Source organism: Ictidomys tridecemlineatus, chromosome 5 (genome assembly GCF_052094955.1).
Source record: "Ictidomys tridecemlineatus isolate mIctTri1 chromosome 5, mIctTri1.hap1, whole genome shotgun sequence".
Lineage (NCBI taxonomy): Eukaryota > Metazoa > Chordata > Mammalia > Rodentia > Sciuridae > Ictidomys > Ictidomys tridecemlineatus.
Window position 1 is genome coordinate 176,109,568 of NC_135481.1, and position 16,948 is coordinate 176,126,515.

Below are 16,948 nucleotides of genomic sequence, written 5' to 3' on the forward strand. Positions count from 1 at the left end.
CCGTCCCGCCCCGCCCCGCTTCGCCCCGCCCGGCCGGCAGGCTTTCCCTGGCTTGCGCGTGTCCCAATAAAGTTATTGAAATTGACACCGGTTGCTAAGGAAGTGGGTCGCCGAGCCGGGTTGCTAAGGAAGTGAGCGGCCGCGGTCTCTCCCCATCCGGGGCAGTGGGGAATGGCTGAGCCCGGGATTTGCCGCTGCCGCCGCCGCCGCCGCCGCCGCCGCCGCCGCCGCCCGCTGTCGGCTCGGGCCGCAGGTGAGTCCGGAGGGGCCCGGTGTCCGCCGGGCCGATCCCTGCGGCCGCCTGGTGGCGGACACGGCGCCCGCGCCCGGCTGTGCTGCCCCGCGAGCCTGAGCATCCTCTGCCCTGCCTCCGGGCATCCTCCGGCGGTCCTGGCGTCCTCGCTCCTCCCCTAGGCGGGGTCGCAGCCCGACCCCCCAGACTTGGCCGCCCAGGGTCACAGTCCCGCAGGAGGGCCTGGGCCAGTGGTCAGGGGCCCGTCTCGGAAGGATGACTAGGGAGCAAGAGCCTGGGGGACCACCTGGGCGCTATCCCTGGCTCGCTGTGTGACCTTGGGCAAGTCCTTTCCCTGCTCTGGCCTCCGTTGACTTGTTTGTCTAATGGGTTCCTAACACCGTGCTCAGTTAACTAAGATGAGATGCGTACGTGAAAGTGCCCTAAGTGGGAAGAGCGAGAATTCTTAGGGCGCCCTAGTGTGGGGCCAAGAGTCCTGTGTCTTGAAGTCTGAGTGTCTTGAATTTGAGACTACATCTCCACTTAGTAACCGTGGCCTTGGGCAAGGTAACCTCCGTGAGCCTTCTTTTCCTTATCTCCAAAATGGGATGTTGGACTGCTGTGGGAATCCAGTGAGACAGGTATGTCAGCCAGCGTGCACATGGGAAGTGCACTTTGCGACAGGTAGGATTTAGGCCTGCCCTGTGCCAGCTCATATAGTTAGGTATTCCTACCACTGTTGACATCCTCCCAGCCCCAGTTTTACTTCTCCGTTCTGCTTAGAGCACAGAAGGTAGTTGACTTCTGCAAGTAGTGACATGAAGTTCTTATAGATGGTTTGTGTTATGGTCTTATTTTCTACTTGTGCCTTTTTGGTCATTTTAGAAGAAAATGTTTTTTTTTTTTATATCTTTGGGGAAATAAAACAGTAATAATTATCTGTAAGTATATAATTAAAAAGAGCATTTCAGATATATTATCTCACTTAATCTTTATATAGACTGTCAAGTATTTGGTGATATCATCCTCATTTTGCAGGTTAGAAACGTGGTTGAGAAAATCAAATGAGAGTTGGCTGCAGTAGCACATGCATGGAATTCTAGCAAGTCAGGAGCCTGAGGCAGGAGGATTACAAGTTTGAGGCCAGCCTCTGCAAATTAGCAAGGCCCAAGCAATTTAGTGAGACCCTGTCTCAAAATAAACAAGTTCTAGGCATGTATCTCTGTGGAAAAGCAGCCCTGAGTCCAGCCCCAGTACCAAAAAAAGAAAGAAAGAAAGAAAAAGAAATTCAAATAACATGTCTAAGAATCTTATGCCTATTATGTGAGGGAGCCCTACATGTTTCCAGGTAAATCCTTGTGTGTGTGTGTGTTTGTGTGTGTTTTTACTGGGGAGTGATCTCAGGACCTCATATATGGTAGGCATGCACTCTTATCTCTGAGCTACATCCCTGGCCCTTTTTATTTAATTAAAATAATTTATTTATTTATGACATTGGGGATTGAACCCAGGGGCAGTTAAGTACTAAGCCACATCCCCAGCCTTTTTATTATTTTATGTTGAGAACAGGGTGTTGCTAAATTGCTGAGGCAGATCTCGAATTTGAGATTTTCCAGCCTTACAACTAACTGGGATTATAGTTGGGCACTACTGTACCTGGCTAAATCCTCTGCTTTCTTAATTGTTAATAACTTAACTGTATGGGCTGGGCTTGTGACTCAGTGGCAGAGCGCTTGCCTAGCACGTGAGGTACTGGGTTCCATTTTTAGCACCACAAATAAATAAATAAATGAAATAAAGGTCCATCAACAACTAAAAAAAAAGAACTTAACTGTAGCTGTTACAAGGCCACAAGGGTATATTCTTTTGTCACTTCTAATTGCTTTCGCTACAGGCTTTTCTTCCAATGGCATGAAAATAAGATTTTTTTTTAAGAGAGAGAGAGAGAATTTTAATATTTATTTATTTTTAGTTTTCGGTGGACACAACATCTTTATTGTATGTGGTGCTGAGGATCGAACCCAGGCCACACGTATGCCAGGCAAGCACACTACCGCTTGAATCACATCCCCAGCCCAAAAAATAAGATTGTAAATAAAGCTTTATTTAAGTAGATATCATCCAAAAAAGAGCTGGAAGGTTAAACTATGCTCCTTAGTCTCCTCCTCTTTAAAATGGTAGCAGTCAGCTAGATGATTCTAAAGGCCCTTAGAGGGCTGCTGTTTAGTTGTGGTTAAAAGCTGCCTTCAGGCCTGGCTTTTAATTAATTAATTTATTTTTTCCTTGTGGGGATCGAACCCGGGGCCTTGTGCATGTCAGGCAAGCACTCTACCAGCTGAGCTATATTCCCTAGCCCAGACTTCTGCCTTTTAACGTTGGTGCACACCTGTAATCCCAGGAGCACAGGAGGCTGAGGCAGGAGGATCACGAGTTCAAAGCCAGTCTCAGCAACTTAGTAAGTCCCTAAGCAACTCTGCAAGACCTCGTCTCTAAATAAAATATTCAAAAAGGGGTTAGGAATGTGGCTCAGTTGTTAAGCATCCCTGAGTTCAATCCCCAGTACAAAAAGAAAAACCTGCCCTCAGGCTGCCTGGGTTAATATCACAGTTTTCCCCTGTACCATTGAGCAGTTGACTTCATAGTTTGTGGTATAGTTTTCTCAATGGCAAAATGAGGATAAGAATGCAAGACTATTGAGAAGATTTATTTGAGCCTAATCCATGTAAAGTGCCTGCATGTGTGGTCATTGTTAACTGTCATTATTTGGGTTTAACATGTCCCTAGTACTATACTTTATATTTTATTTATATTAGGTGAATGATTAAAGTATGTGATGATAATAATGCCAGGTCTGTCAGTCTCTCAAGGTCATTGCAAACATGAAACAGTAGTCATCACTGCATTATGTATGTTGGTGTTATTACAGGGTTGCCCCAAGACTGGCCCTTCCGCGTCAGAATGGATTGCAGAGAACGGGGAAGGCTGATGGGAGGATGCCAGGATTGGTAGCTTGACACCTAAATTCAGTAAATGTTTATTAAATCCCTCTGTGCCAGAGACATGGAGGACATTCCATCTCCATATCCTTCAAGGAACCCAAAGCGTAGTTTATAGCTTACTGGCATTTGGCATGATTTGACTTCTTTAAATGAATTCCTATATTGTGTTTGTTCCAATCACAGAGTGAAGTCGGAGATTCACATCTCTTCTATTGTGTCCAGAGACTTCTATTAGGGGGCTGGGGGAGAAGCCTCCAGTTCCTCCCTGTGCCTTTTCGTCCACTAATTAATTGGTCCCTGGAAAAGAGCCTTCTCTTAGATCTTTAACAATACAGTGCTTTCTCTCCAGTGCCTAATGATTTTAAAAAGTTAAATGTGCCTTGGGCTGAGGCTGTGGCTCTGTGGTAGCACACTTGCCTGGCGGGTGTGAGGCACTAGGTCAATTCTCAGTACCATGTATAAATAATAGAATAAAGGTCTATCAACAACTAAAAAAATATTTTAAAAAAATTAAATGTGGTTTTGCTTATTTGGTTTTATCAGTAACGCTTTATGCTGGTGTGGCACATGCATAATCCTAGCCACTCTGGAGGCTGAGGCAGGAGAAGGGCAAGTTCAAGGCCAGTTTGGGCAACTTAGCAACACCCAAAAATAAGAAGGGCTGGGTATGTAGCTCAGTGATAGAGCACTTGTCTAGCATGCGCGAGGTCCCAGGCTTTATCCCCCGTACCACAAGAAGAAACCAACTTCAAGGAAGATGAGGTGCAGACTAAGATCTCCATGATACAGTCAAGGAAGCCGAGTAAGAGAAGCCATGCAGGGGCTGGGGCTGGGGCTGGGGCTGGGGCTCCGGGGCAGAGCCCTTGCCTAGCATGTGTGAGGCACTGGGTTTGATCCTCAGCACCACACAGAAATAAAACAAAGGTATTGTGTCCACCCATAACTGAAAGCATATTAAAAATACCCAAAGAAGCCATGCAGCTAGGGAGTGGCCCCTTCATGTGGAGTCCAGGTCTTCTGACTCCAAGTTCAGCGCACTAGCCATGGTGCTCCCTCGGCTTCATTCCACATTCACTGTCACCTGGCATGTGCCAGCCCTGTGGGAGCTTGGGGACATGATGGTAGAGAGGCAGAGGGGTCCTTTTTTTTTGTGCAGCCTACATTCTAGTGGCAGCAAACGGAGAAATAAACCAGCCAATGAACAAGGTCATTGGAGTAGGAATAAGTGCTCTGAAACAATACAAGAGTGGTGATGGCATAGAAATTGCCTTCTCCGGGGGACTGGGGACACTGCTACTTTAATTGGGTAAGGCAGTGACATTTTTTGCTGGGATTTGCTCCCAGGAAGGGGCCAGCCATTTGAAGATGTGCCAGAAGGAACAGCCAGGGAAAAGGCTCGGAGGTGAGAACAGACTTGGTCAGTTCTAGGAACTGCAAGAAGGCCAGAGTGGCTGCAGTGGGTGAGTCCAGGCGAGAGAAGAGAGACGGATGATGGTGGGGCGTCTCAGGTTATATAGGACCTTGTCTGTAGGCTGGAGTAAGGAGTTGGGTTTTCTTCTGAAAACAGTGGGGATGAGTGATGGCCTTTGGGACGGTGAGTAACATAATTAGGTTTTTTTGTTTGGTTTTTGTTTTTTTAATTCCCTGTGGGCTGCATATGGTGGTTCAGATCTGTAATCCTGACGATTTAGGAGGCTGAGACAGGAGGATTGCAAGTTTGAGGCCAGCCTCAACAATTTAGAAAGACCATCTCAAAATAAAATAAAAAGGGCTGGGGATGTAGCTCAGTGGTAGAGTGCCGCTGGGCTTGCTCTCCAGTGCCACAAACACACACACACACACACATACACCAAAAAAAAAAAAAAAAAAAAATCTGAGGGCTAGGGTGTAACTGAGCAGTAGAGAGTGTGTATGGGATGCCTGGTGCCCTGCCTTGTATGCTCAGCACCACAAACAAAAAACCCTGGCCTCTATGTGTCTGGTGAATTTTGGAGGGCATTGGAGTGGCAGCCAGGAGACTAGTCGGGAGGCTAGGTGTAAGATGATGGTGTCAGTGGAGGTGGAAAAGGAGGATGGAGGGGTATGTTTTTAGCAGGATGGGGGAGGAGGTGAGAGGAATTTCATATGACTCCTGGGTCTTTGGTCTGAGCAATTAGGTAGATGTTGGAGGTACAACAAATGACCATAGAACTTTTGGGGGAGGTGCCCTGAGGAAGGACTGGCTGTGTTCCCTCTGAATTCTCCAGAGGAAAGGCACCAGCTGTGAATGTCATACCTTAGAATCTGTGGGGCAAGAAATCCCAGCTTCGGCTGGGAAAGAGAGCCAGGCACATCAGACCTAAGCCTTCTCCCTGGCCACCCATCAGCTCTGCTTTTCTCCCAATCTGGCTCTTCACCAGCTTGTGGAGTGGCAGGCGTGGACTTTGCCAGGGCGGTGCCCATCTGTCTCATGCTGTTGGCATCGCTGCCCTGACTCCATTCTTGGCTACTGGAGGCTAGAAGGAGGCTTGCCAGCTCTGGGAAGCAGAGTAGGATCACTAGCAGGTTTCATTCCCAGCGCCTCGAATGGCCATACCCTCCCTGCCAAAGTGCATCTTCGCTGGCCACGGAATGGTGATTCTAAAGTTTCAGGGCTTCTGATTTGGAAATCTTTGAAAAACTGTTGTGTTCTGCCAGTATTCCTAGAGGATCCTTGAATGGAGTATCTGTCCTGAGTAAGAGAATTCAAGCCTCACTTTTATATATTTCAATGATCGTACTTGTAAATTTGGCATGTTGGTGTTGTAAACTCAACACTGTGAATGGTGAGAACCATAGTCTGACCACTGCCACTCATATAGCTTTGTTTGCAGTCAGTCGAGATCATGTGCAGTGTGTATTGTCCCATGTACAGATGAGAACATCGAAATGCAGAAAAGTCATTCTCGTTTGTCAATAATATTAAGCACCTGTAGGTGCTGGGTTAGATAGATACTTGTTGCACAGAGTGTGTTCTGTGTGACAGGGGTACCCATGTCTCTGGAACCTTAATGGAAATGCAGAATCTAAAGCTGGGCACAGTGGCACATGCCTGTAATCCCATCAGTTCAGAAGGTGAGACAGGAGGATTGTGAGTTCAAAGCCAGCCTCAACAACTTAGGGAGGCCCTAAGCAACTCATTGAGACCCTGTTTCTAAATAAAAAGGGCTGGGGATGTGGCTTGGTGGTTAAGTGCCCCTGGGTTCAATCTCTGATACTAAAAAAAGAAAATCAATCAATCTAGGCCTAGTTGTAACAAAAACAGGTTGCCGGAATAGATGTGTCTGGTGAATTTTGGAGGGCATTGGAGTGGCAAAGTTTTTACTGGAATCTCCAGATGTTTTCCTGTGCATGTTAACATTAGCTAGGTAGTCAGATGGAAAACTAGGATTTGCCAGTGATAATGACAATAAAGTAATGTGAGTCACTAACATTTATTTAACCCGGCATTGTTCCACAAATGTTGGTGCCTTCAGTCCTCACAGCAGCCCTGTAACACAAGTACCATTCATCCCACTTTCCAGAAGAGGAAACTAGAGACACAGAGAAGTCAAATAACTCCCCCATGTCCGCGGACTCCAAGTTCATTTCTCTTTCTACCACTTATTTGTTCATCTCTTTTTCTTTCTTTTTTGGTACAAGGGATTGAATCCAGGGCCTGGTGCGTGCTGAGCCTGCACTCTACCTCTGAGCTACACCCCACCATCCCCACCTGTTTTTCATGTGGGCGGTGACACATCCTGATGTTGTGACTAATTTTAAGTGCTGATGCAAAAATGACTTCAAAGAACATATGAGGAAAGCAAGGGGAAAACCCTTGCACTATTTTAGTGTAAAGATGGTGTCAATGACTTGAATAAGAGACCACAGTTAGCCAACTTGGTAAGATGGGCCACTTCTCACACTTGATAGTGGTCTTACTCCAGGCAGGAACCAGTGAGCTTTTATTCTGAGTCAGTCTTAAATGGGTTCTTTTTTTTTTTTTAATATTTATTTTTTAGTTTTCGGCAGACACAACATCTTTGTTTGTATGTGGTGCTGAGGATCGAACCTAGGCCCGCACGCATGCCAGGCGAGCGGGCTACAGCTTGAGCCACATCCCCAGCCCTTAAATGGGTTCTTGATTCTGGTGATTACATCCTCAAGGGTGAGAAGAGGGCTGCAAAGTCCTAGAATACCTGCTGACTGATTGTAAAAGATTCGATCTCACACTGCCTCAGTTTTTCCTCTTTACCCTAAGGGCTCATTGTTTTCCTTTCAACATCTCTTATCTCTCCAGAGCTTCAAAAGATTTCTTGGTCAAAGCCTGTCCATCCACAGAAGACATTGGCTTGAAAAAGGCAATAGGACCTGGGTAGAGGTGGGATTCTAGTAACAATTCTGCCACTTGATGTGTGCCTTGGAGCAAATAATTCAACCTCTCTGGACCTCAATATCTGTCTGTTTCTATCTCTGTGTTTATAAATACAAAATAGTGACATGGGGGTAGTCCTTTGCAAGGCCCTTCCAGCCCCACCTAAAAAATTGAGCCTTGAGTTGGTATTTTCTTGTTCCTTGGTGACTTCATGCTGGGTTTTTTCCCAGACCTGTGGGTGAGGCTCTTTGAGGTATTTCTTGGCCTTCAGGGGATGTTACACTCTGCTCATCTTATCAGCATCACACATCTGCACTGCAGCTTGGAGTGTTCTTGTTTAAGGCTCATAGTGTGGTGATACATTGTGCCTCCTCCCTTTGTCACACTGATTGTGGACATTGAGCTCTTCACACACAGGCAGATCTATCTTTAGTATGCTGATTTATTTAAAGCATCATTTGCATTGAAGAGTGAACCAATGATAATGGCCTAGGGGTGTGGTTTTATTTTAACATTTTGGCAAGATATTTGCAGCTCTTGCATTTTCTCACAAGGTGAACATAGCATATGAATGGAAACGGGTCCAAGTGAATTTAGGAATTGAGATTTGGGGGATTGGACGTGAACTTGCTCTTACCCACACTGGGTCCTTGGTGTCACCTTCAGTAGTGGTTTCGGGAAAGGCTTGCTTGGGCTTTTGTGTTTGACATAAATTAAATGGAAACTAAAAGCTCATAGAATGATCTCCAGCAGCTTTGTGAATTGCAGAGATCGTTACTTTTATAACACATTTTAAGAACCTAAGCAAAAAATCTAGCTAGTAAATCATAAAAGATTCCACCCAACAAGGTAAAATGTCAGCTGAAGTTACTTAAGATAACCGCAAAAAGGTAGTATGTGGTGGAAGCAGATCCTGGTTTTGCAAGATCTGCAATAAGGTGTTAGATTCTAGCCTAAGAACTGTGTCCATTATTTTCCCTTCGTTAGTTCCTCAATTATTGACTTTTCTAAAATAGAATTTTTCCTTCTTTATAAAGTAGTAATTATTATTCCATTGAGGAAAAGTGAGGAAAATCCTGAAAAGATCGAAGTAATAAGATTCAGCCAGGCATGGTGACACATGCCTGTAATCCCAGCTGACTGAAGCCTGAGGCAGGAGGATCACAAATACAAGGCTAGCCTGGGCGATTTAGTGATTCCCTGGCCCAAGATAGAAAATAAAAAGATCTGGCAATGTAGTATAGGTGGTAAAGCATCTGTAGGTTCTATCCCTAGTACTGCAAAAATAAATAAATAAAATAATATAAATAAGATTATTCACCTGAAGTCCTATTACCCAGCAATAATCACTCTTACCTTTTTATTGCACATATACAAATATATTTCTAAATATAGTTCTCTCATAGGTGTACAGTTCTTATCTATTCCCCTGTTTTGTTGTTAGACAATTTTCAATATTTAAATACTATAAATAACACTACAGGGAACATTTTAATTATGGTTATCTTTGTAATCATCAAGTTTGTGTAAAACTTTCTCTATTTTTGATGATTTCTTTAAATTAGATCCCTTAATCATTAAAGTTTTTTGCTGTGCTGGTGAGGGAATACAGGGCCCACTGCATGCTGGGCAAGTGCTCACACAGAGCTGCACCCACACAGAGCTGCACCCCCAGCCCTGGCAGCCTATTTCTTTTTTTTTAAACCTTTATTTTATTTGATTATTTTGTACTGGTGCCGGAGATCAAACCCAGTTTCTCATGCATACTAGGCAAGCGCTCTACCACTGAGCCCCAGCCCCAGCCCTGCCTATTTCTTAACACTTGCTAAGTAAGCTTCCTTTTTATTTATTTATTTTTGGTATGGGGATTGAACTCAGCCACTGAGCCACACCCCAGCCCTATTTTGTATTTTATTTAGAGACAGTTCTCACTGAGTTGCTTAGCACCTCACTTTTGCTGAGGTTGGTTTTGAACTTGAGAGCCTCCTGATCCTCCTGCCTCAGCCTCGTGCACCGCTGGGATTACAGGTGTATGCCACCACATCCAGCATCAAACTTCCTTTTTAACCCAGGTCTTAGGGAAGCTACAGTAGTTAGCTAGACTTTAGTAACACTGATGTGTGTGCTTAAGTTTATTTTCACAGTTAGCTTCTATGTATAAGTGGTATTAATTCATTCATGGTAATGATACTATTTCTTTAAGAAAAGAAGGGATAGGGTTGTAGCAAGGTGGTAGAGCGCTTGCCTCCCACGTGAGAGACCCTGCGTTCAATTCTCAGCACCACATAAAAATAAATAAACAAAATAAAGATATTGTGTCCATGTTTAACTAAAAAAAAGAAAAGAAATCCTGAAGACTAGTACAGGTCTGGCACCATGGTTCACATGTGTAATCCCAACTACTTAGGAGGCTGAGATAGGCAGGTCATGAATTCCAGGCCAGCCTGGGCAATTTAGTGAGTCCCTGTCTCTATAAAATAAAATTAATAAAAGTGCTGGGGCCAGATGTGGTGGCCGATGCCTGTAATCCCAGCAGTTTGGGAGGCTGAGGGAGGAGGATCACAAGTTCAAGGCCAGCCTCAGCAATTTAGTGAGACCCTGTCCCAAAATAAAAAGCAAAAAGGGCTGGGGATGTGGCTCAGTGAGTGGTTAAGCGCCCCTGGGTTCAAACCCTGGTACTGCCTCATCCCCTCTCCCTCCAAAGTGCTGGGGATGTAGTTCAGTGGTATATTGAGTGCTTGTCTAGCATATATTAGACTCTGGATCCAATCCCTAGAACTTGGGGTCCGGGGAGGAAAAAAAAAAAGACTACTACATGGCAGAAATTTGGAAGGGACAGTTAGATGACAGACACTTAGGGACATGCTGTTGTGGAAAAAAGACCATGGACTTTGGATGCTGGCCCCTGGTTTTGGCTTCTTTGTAGCTGATTAACTTTGGGCCCAGGCGATTTACCTGTCCCAGCCTCAGGTGTTTTCTTCCCTGCCATTTGGGTCAGGGCAGAAAGTTCCTCCGGTGGGTCAGACCCTGGTGCTTTTCTTACTCAGCTCCCCGGTGCAGGTTGTTAGTGTTGTTCCCATTCTGCACACCAGGAAGTAGCTTAGAAGGGAGTGGAGCTTGCATGGAGTCTGGGAGTTAGGAACAGGAGAGCTGGGTTTCAATGACAGTGTGTCTGAATCTCTTTTTTGCTCTTTGGGCCACCTTCTCATTGTAGATACAGATTTTGCCTTAGCTCTCCCCCCAGCCAGAGGCAGCCTCATTAAAATGAAAAGCCACAGAGCACACACCCTTGTTACTGCAGCATTATTCACAAGAGCCAAGAGGCGGTGGCAGCCCAGATGTTCAGACAGATGAATGGAACAAAGAGAATGTGGTGATACACATAATGGAATATCCAACCTTAAAAAAAAAGAAATCCCAGCCACATATTACAACATAGAGGGACCTTGAGGATGTTTTGCTGAGTGAAATAAGCCAGTCACAAAAGGACAAATGGGAGGCTGAAGCAGGAGGGATGCCTGGGTTGGCACTTTGGGAGACTCTGTCTCAAAATAGGAAATAAAAAGGACTAGAGGGCTGGGGTTGTACTCAGTGGAAGCTTGCCTTTCACGCATGAGGCCCTGGGTTCTATTCTCAGCACCACATAAAAATAAAAAAATAAAATAAAGGTACTGTGTCCAACTACAACTAAAAATATATCTTAAAAAAACAAAAGGACTGGAATGTGGCTCAGTGGAATAGCACCCCCGGGTTCAATCCCCTGTCCTGAAGGAAAAAAAAAAAAGGACAAAATACTGTATTATTCCACTTATACGAGGTATCCAGAGTAATAGTCAAAATTGTGGAAATAGTGTTGTTACCAGGGGCTGGAGGGAGAGGAAATGGAGGGTTGTTTCATAAGGATGAAGTTTTAATTTTAAAGGTGAAAAGTTCTAGAGATCTGGTATACAACAATGTGAATGTATGTCTGTATATCTGTGTGAGTTTCACCATGTTACCCAGACTAGTCTTGAACTCCTGGGCTCAAATGGTTCTCTCACGTCAACATCCCAGCAGCTGGGGTTCTAGGGATGAGCCCACCTGCCCAGCTACCCTCTTCTCATTTTTAAGTATATACTTGGATACTGTTTATTATATTCATACTGAGGCCAGGTGCAGTGGCATGTACCCTTAGCCTCAGCTACTCAGGAGTCTGATGGGGGGAGATCATTTGAGCTCAGGAGTTCAAGACTAGCCCGGGCAGCATAGTGAGACCCCTATCTCAAAACAACAACAAAAAATCTTTTACTGATTAATTGTGATTCTGGAAATTGAACCCAGGGCCTTACACATGTTAGGCAACTGTTCTACCACAGAGCTACTACATCTCTATCCTAAATTTATCATCTTTTTTTTTTTTTTAAAGAGAGAGTGAGAGAGAGAATTTTCAGTGTTTTATTGTTTAGTTCTCAGCAGACACAACATCTTTGTTGGTATGTGGTGCTGAGGATCGAACCCGGGCCGCACGCATGCCAGGTGAGTGCACTACCGCTTGAGCCACATCCCCAGCCCTCTTCGTTTTTTTTTAATGTTTATTTTTTAGTTATAGGTGGACACAGTATCTTTATTTTTGAGGATCGAACCCAGCACTTCAAGCATGCTAGGCAAGAGCTCTATCTCTGAGCCACAACCCCAGCCCCTAAGTTTACATTTTATATATAAGTTTACAACTTATATATATATAAGTCTACAACTTATATATATATAAGTCTACAACTTATATATATATAAGTTGTAGTTGGACACAATACCTTTATTTTATTTATTTTTATGTGGTGCTGAGGATTGAACCCAGGGCCTCGAATGTGCTAGGCAAGCACTCTACTGCTGAGCCACAACCCCAGACCTAAGTTTATCTTTTTATATATATATATATTTTTTTGTTGTTGTTGTTTGTTTGTTTGTTTATGTGTGATGGGGCCTTGGTGTGTTGGCCAGGTTGGCTTCAAGCTTCTGGGCTCAAGCAGTCCACCTTCCTCAGCCTCCTGAGTGCAGGGGCTGCAGGCACATGTCACCATTCTTGGCTTATATGGAATTTTTAAAATTAAAAATTTTAAAAATTTTTATAATTAAAAAAGAATTTTAAATGAAAAGCCATTAGTCAGAGGGTAATTCCTCCAGCGTACAGAAAAGTAGAGTAGCATAGTGAGCCATGAGCCTGTTTCCCTGCTCGGCACATCACAGCCCTCTTTCCCCTGTAACCTCCCATTTCACCCCACCCCTGATTATTTTGAAACAAATTGTAGACAGCATATAACTTTATTTGAAAGTTATTTATTTATTTCTTAAAAGATAAGAGCCTTCGGGCTGGGGTTGTAGCTCAGTGGTAGAGCCCTTGCCTTGCATGTGTGAGGCCCTGGGTTCAATCACCTCACCACATTAAAATACATAAATAAATAAAAATAAAGATATTGTGTTCATCTACAACTAACAAAAAATTTTTAAAAAGATAAGAATTAAAAAAAAAAAAAACTATTTGGCCTGCGCAGTGATACACACCTGTAATCCCAGTGGTTTTAGAGGTTGAGGCAGGAGGATGACAAATTCAAGGCCAACCTCAGCAACTTAGTGAGACACTAAACAACTTAGGGAGACTCTGCCTTAAAAAATAAAAAGGGCTGGGGATGGGGCTCAGTGGCTAGGCACCCCTGGGTTCAATCCCCAGTAACTAAATAAATGAACTATTTTCACATTTCAAAAAGTAACAATGAAGATTGGGGATATGGCTCAGTGATAGATGTGTGCACAGTATGCATGTGGCCTTATGTTCAATGCCCAGTACTGCAAAAAACAAACAAATGAAACCTAAAACAAAACAATAAGGCAAGGTGCTGTGGCAAATACCTTTAATCCCAGCAATTTGGGAGGCTAAGGCAGGAGGACTGCAAGTTCAAAGCTAGCCTCAGCAGCTTAGCAAGGTCCTTAACAATTTAGTGAGAACCTGTCTCAAAATTAACAAACAAGCAAACAGTAAAAATAGGCTGGGGGCTAGGGATATAGCTCAGTTGGTAGAGTGCTTTCCTCGCATGCACAAGACCCTGGGCTCAATCAAAAAAATAAAAGAAAAATGGGCTGGGGATTTAGCTCAGTGGTAAAGCACCCTGGGTTCAATTTCCAGTACAAAATAAATAAATAAATAACATCGATTAATCCCTAAAGGTAAATAGTAGAAGAACGAAAGGAAGTCTAGTAGACTAGAAGAGGGAACACAGGGTCAGGTGCGGGGAAGGGAGTTTCATGATTCATGAACTGAAATAGAATTCCATGTGCATATGAGTTTATTAAGATGAACTCAACTACTATGTATAACTATAAAGCTCTAAGTAAATCAGGAACTCAAAAAATAATTAATTCCTTAACATCATTCACTACCCAGTATTCAAATCTTGATTATATTGTATATTTTTTGTAATTTATTTGAATCAAGATCAATCTAAAAGGGGGCCCTAAATAAGAGCCATGCATCACATTAATTACATGCCCCCTTTTTTTGGTACTAGGGATTAAACTCAGGGGTGCTTTACCACTGAGCCACATTCTCAGCCCTTTTTAATTTTTTGAGACAAGGTCTCACTAAGTTGCTAAGTCTGGCTTTAAAGCTGGGCTCGGTGGAGCATGTCTGTAATCCCAGCAGCTCTGGAGGCTGAGGCAGGAGGATCACAAGTTCAAAGCCAGTTTTAGCAAAAGTGAGGTGCTAGAGGCTAGAGTTGTGGTTCAGTGGCAGAGCACTTGCCAGAGCATGCATGAGGCACTGAGTTCAATCCCTGGCACCTCATAAGAATAAATAAAATAAATTTAAAAAAAAAAGTGATGTGCTAAGCAAATCAGTGAGACCCTGTCTCAATACCAAATAGGGCTGGGGATGAGGCTCAGTGGTCAAGTGCTTCTAGGTTCAATCCCAGGTTACCCCCCACCCCTCAAAAAAAGTCTGGCTTTCAAATTGAGATCTTCCTGGGGCTGTGGATATAGCTGAGTTTGTAGAGTGCTTGCCTCACACGCACAAGGCCCTGGGTTCAATCCCCAGCATCACAAAAAAAAGAAAGAAAGAAATTGAGATCCTCCTGCCTCAGCTGGTAACACAGGCATGAACCACCACACCTAGCTGATTTAAGTTTCTTGCAGAAAAATAACTTCATTTCTTTCCCAGAAACATGGAAAACCAGAATGTTTGGCCGGAATGCTCTTCCACTCATATCTTAGTGGGTGTTCAGAGCAAGGTCAGTCTGTCAAGGTCACGCAGGGAATGGGTACACTGTTGAAGAGCCACAAGTAGGGTGGTCTGGGGAAGAGGCAAGATGGTGCCTTCTGTCAAAAAGGCGCACGCCTAGCATTTTTACCTTGAGGAATGTATCTTGACAACACACTTCACTTGTCCTAAAGCTGTATGTCAGGATAGTCCCTGCAGCAGCAAAAGACAAGAACCAATCTGAAGGTCCCTTAACAGAGGACAACCATACCATGGCATTTACCCATTTTTTTTTTTTTTAAGGAGAGGGGCTTCTCTGAAATCTATATATAGTAAGGCGTAGAATGGTATATAGTGCACTTTATCTGAGTTATTTTTTTCTTCATAAGGAAATAAGGGAGCCATGCTGATACATTAATCTTTGCATATGCATCAACTATCTGGGGCTGGGGTTGTGGCTCAGTGGTGGAGAGCTTTCCTAGCACGTGTGAGGCACTGGGTTCAATCCTCAGCACTATAAATAAATAAACAAATAAACAAATAAAATAAAGGTGTCCATCTACAACTAAAAAAATTTAAAAAAAAATATCTCTCCTAGGGGTAGGAGGGAAGAGGTACTTATTCACTCTATACTCCTCTGCACAGCTTGAATTATTTTATTTTTAGGTGACTTTTTTTTTTTTTAAAGAGAGAGAGAGAGAGAATTTTTTTTTTTTTTTTTTTTTTTTTTTTTTTTTTTTTTTTTAAAGAGAGAGTGAGAGAGGAGAGAGAGAGAGAGAGAGAGAGAGAGAGAGAGAGAGAGAGAGAGAATTTTTAATATTTTATTTTTTAGTTCTCGGTGGACACAACACAACATCTTTGTTGGTATGTGGTGCTGAGGATCGAACCCGGGCCGCATGCATGCCAGGCGAGCGCGTTACCGCTTGAGCCACATCCCCAGCCCCGAGAGAGAGAATTTTAATATTTATTTTTTAGTTCTCCGCGGACCCAACATCTTTGTTTGTACATGGTCTGAGGATCGAACCCGGGCCGCACGCATGCCAGGCGAGCGCGCTATGCCTTGAGCCACATCCCCAGCCCGAATTATTTTATTTTAATCTTTTTTTTGTGTGTGTGTGTGTGCGTATTGAACCCAGTCATGTATGCTTAGTGTGTTCCCTCACCTTAATTATAATAAACAAATAAGGGCTGGGCCTATAGGTCAGTTGGTAGAGTGCTTGCCTCGAATGCACAAGGCCCTGGGTTCAATCCTCAGCATCACACACACACACAAGCCTTAGAGCTATAATAAAATAATACGCCATCAAAAAGTTCAAAGAAAGCATAAAAATCACTTCAAACTCACTACCTAGAGATCAATATTACTTGCATTTTCTGGGTGTTTTTATTTTAATATTTATTTTTTAGTTGTAGTTGGACACAATACCTCTATTTATTTATTTATTTTTATGTGGTGCTGAGGATCAAACTCAGGGCCTCACACATGCCAGGCAAGTGTGCTCCGCTGAGCCCCAGCCCCTTTCTGGGTGTTTTTATACAGGGTGTACTAGGCCGTGTTTAACATTTATTAGTTTATGTAGTTCCTAGAACAGTTATTTAAGGTAGGTGCTGTTTTATTTTGTTGGTATAGGGGCAGGGATAGATTGAACTCAGGGGTACTTACCCACTGGGCCACACCCCCAGCCCTTTTTTTATATTTTATTTAGAGACAGGGTCTCACTGAGTTGCCTAGGGCCTTGCTAAGTTGCTGAGGCTGGCTTTGAATCTGTGATCCTCCTGCCTCAGCCTCCCAAGCCACTGGATTACAGACATGTACCACTGCACCTAGCATAGGTATTGTTTTTTTTTTTTTTTTAAGTTGCTGGAGATTGAACCCAGGGCTTTGTGCATGCAAGGTAAGCACTCTACCATATATCCCCAGGCCCCACTAGGTGTTGTTTTTAACCCCATTTACAGAAGAAGAAACTGTTTGATACCACTTTCAAGATTTTATACCTAGTAAGTAGAAGAGCAGAAATCCAAACCTGGACCTGTTGAACACTGGACATGCTGGCTGTGTGTGTGTTAGTTACTGGGGGACCAAACTCAGAGGTGCTCTATTGCTGAACTACATCCCCAGC

General features: G+C 43.7%; 1 protein-coding gene across 1 annotated transcript in view; it reads left to right on the plus strand.

The window, feature by feature from the left end:
- The first annotated feature begins 103 nt into the window (after positions 1-103).
- The window catches only part of Kif3b (kinesin family member 3B), a 41,932-nt gene continuing 25,087 nt past the window's right edge, over positions 104-16,948 (plus strand). The window contains exon 1 of the mRNA XM_078051591.1: positions 104-253. The gene's annotated coding sequence lies outside the window, so the exon portion shown is untranslated. The remainder of the gene's footprint in view (positions 254-16,948) is intronic.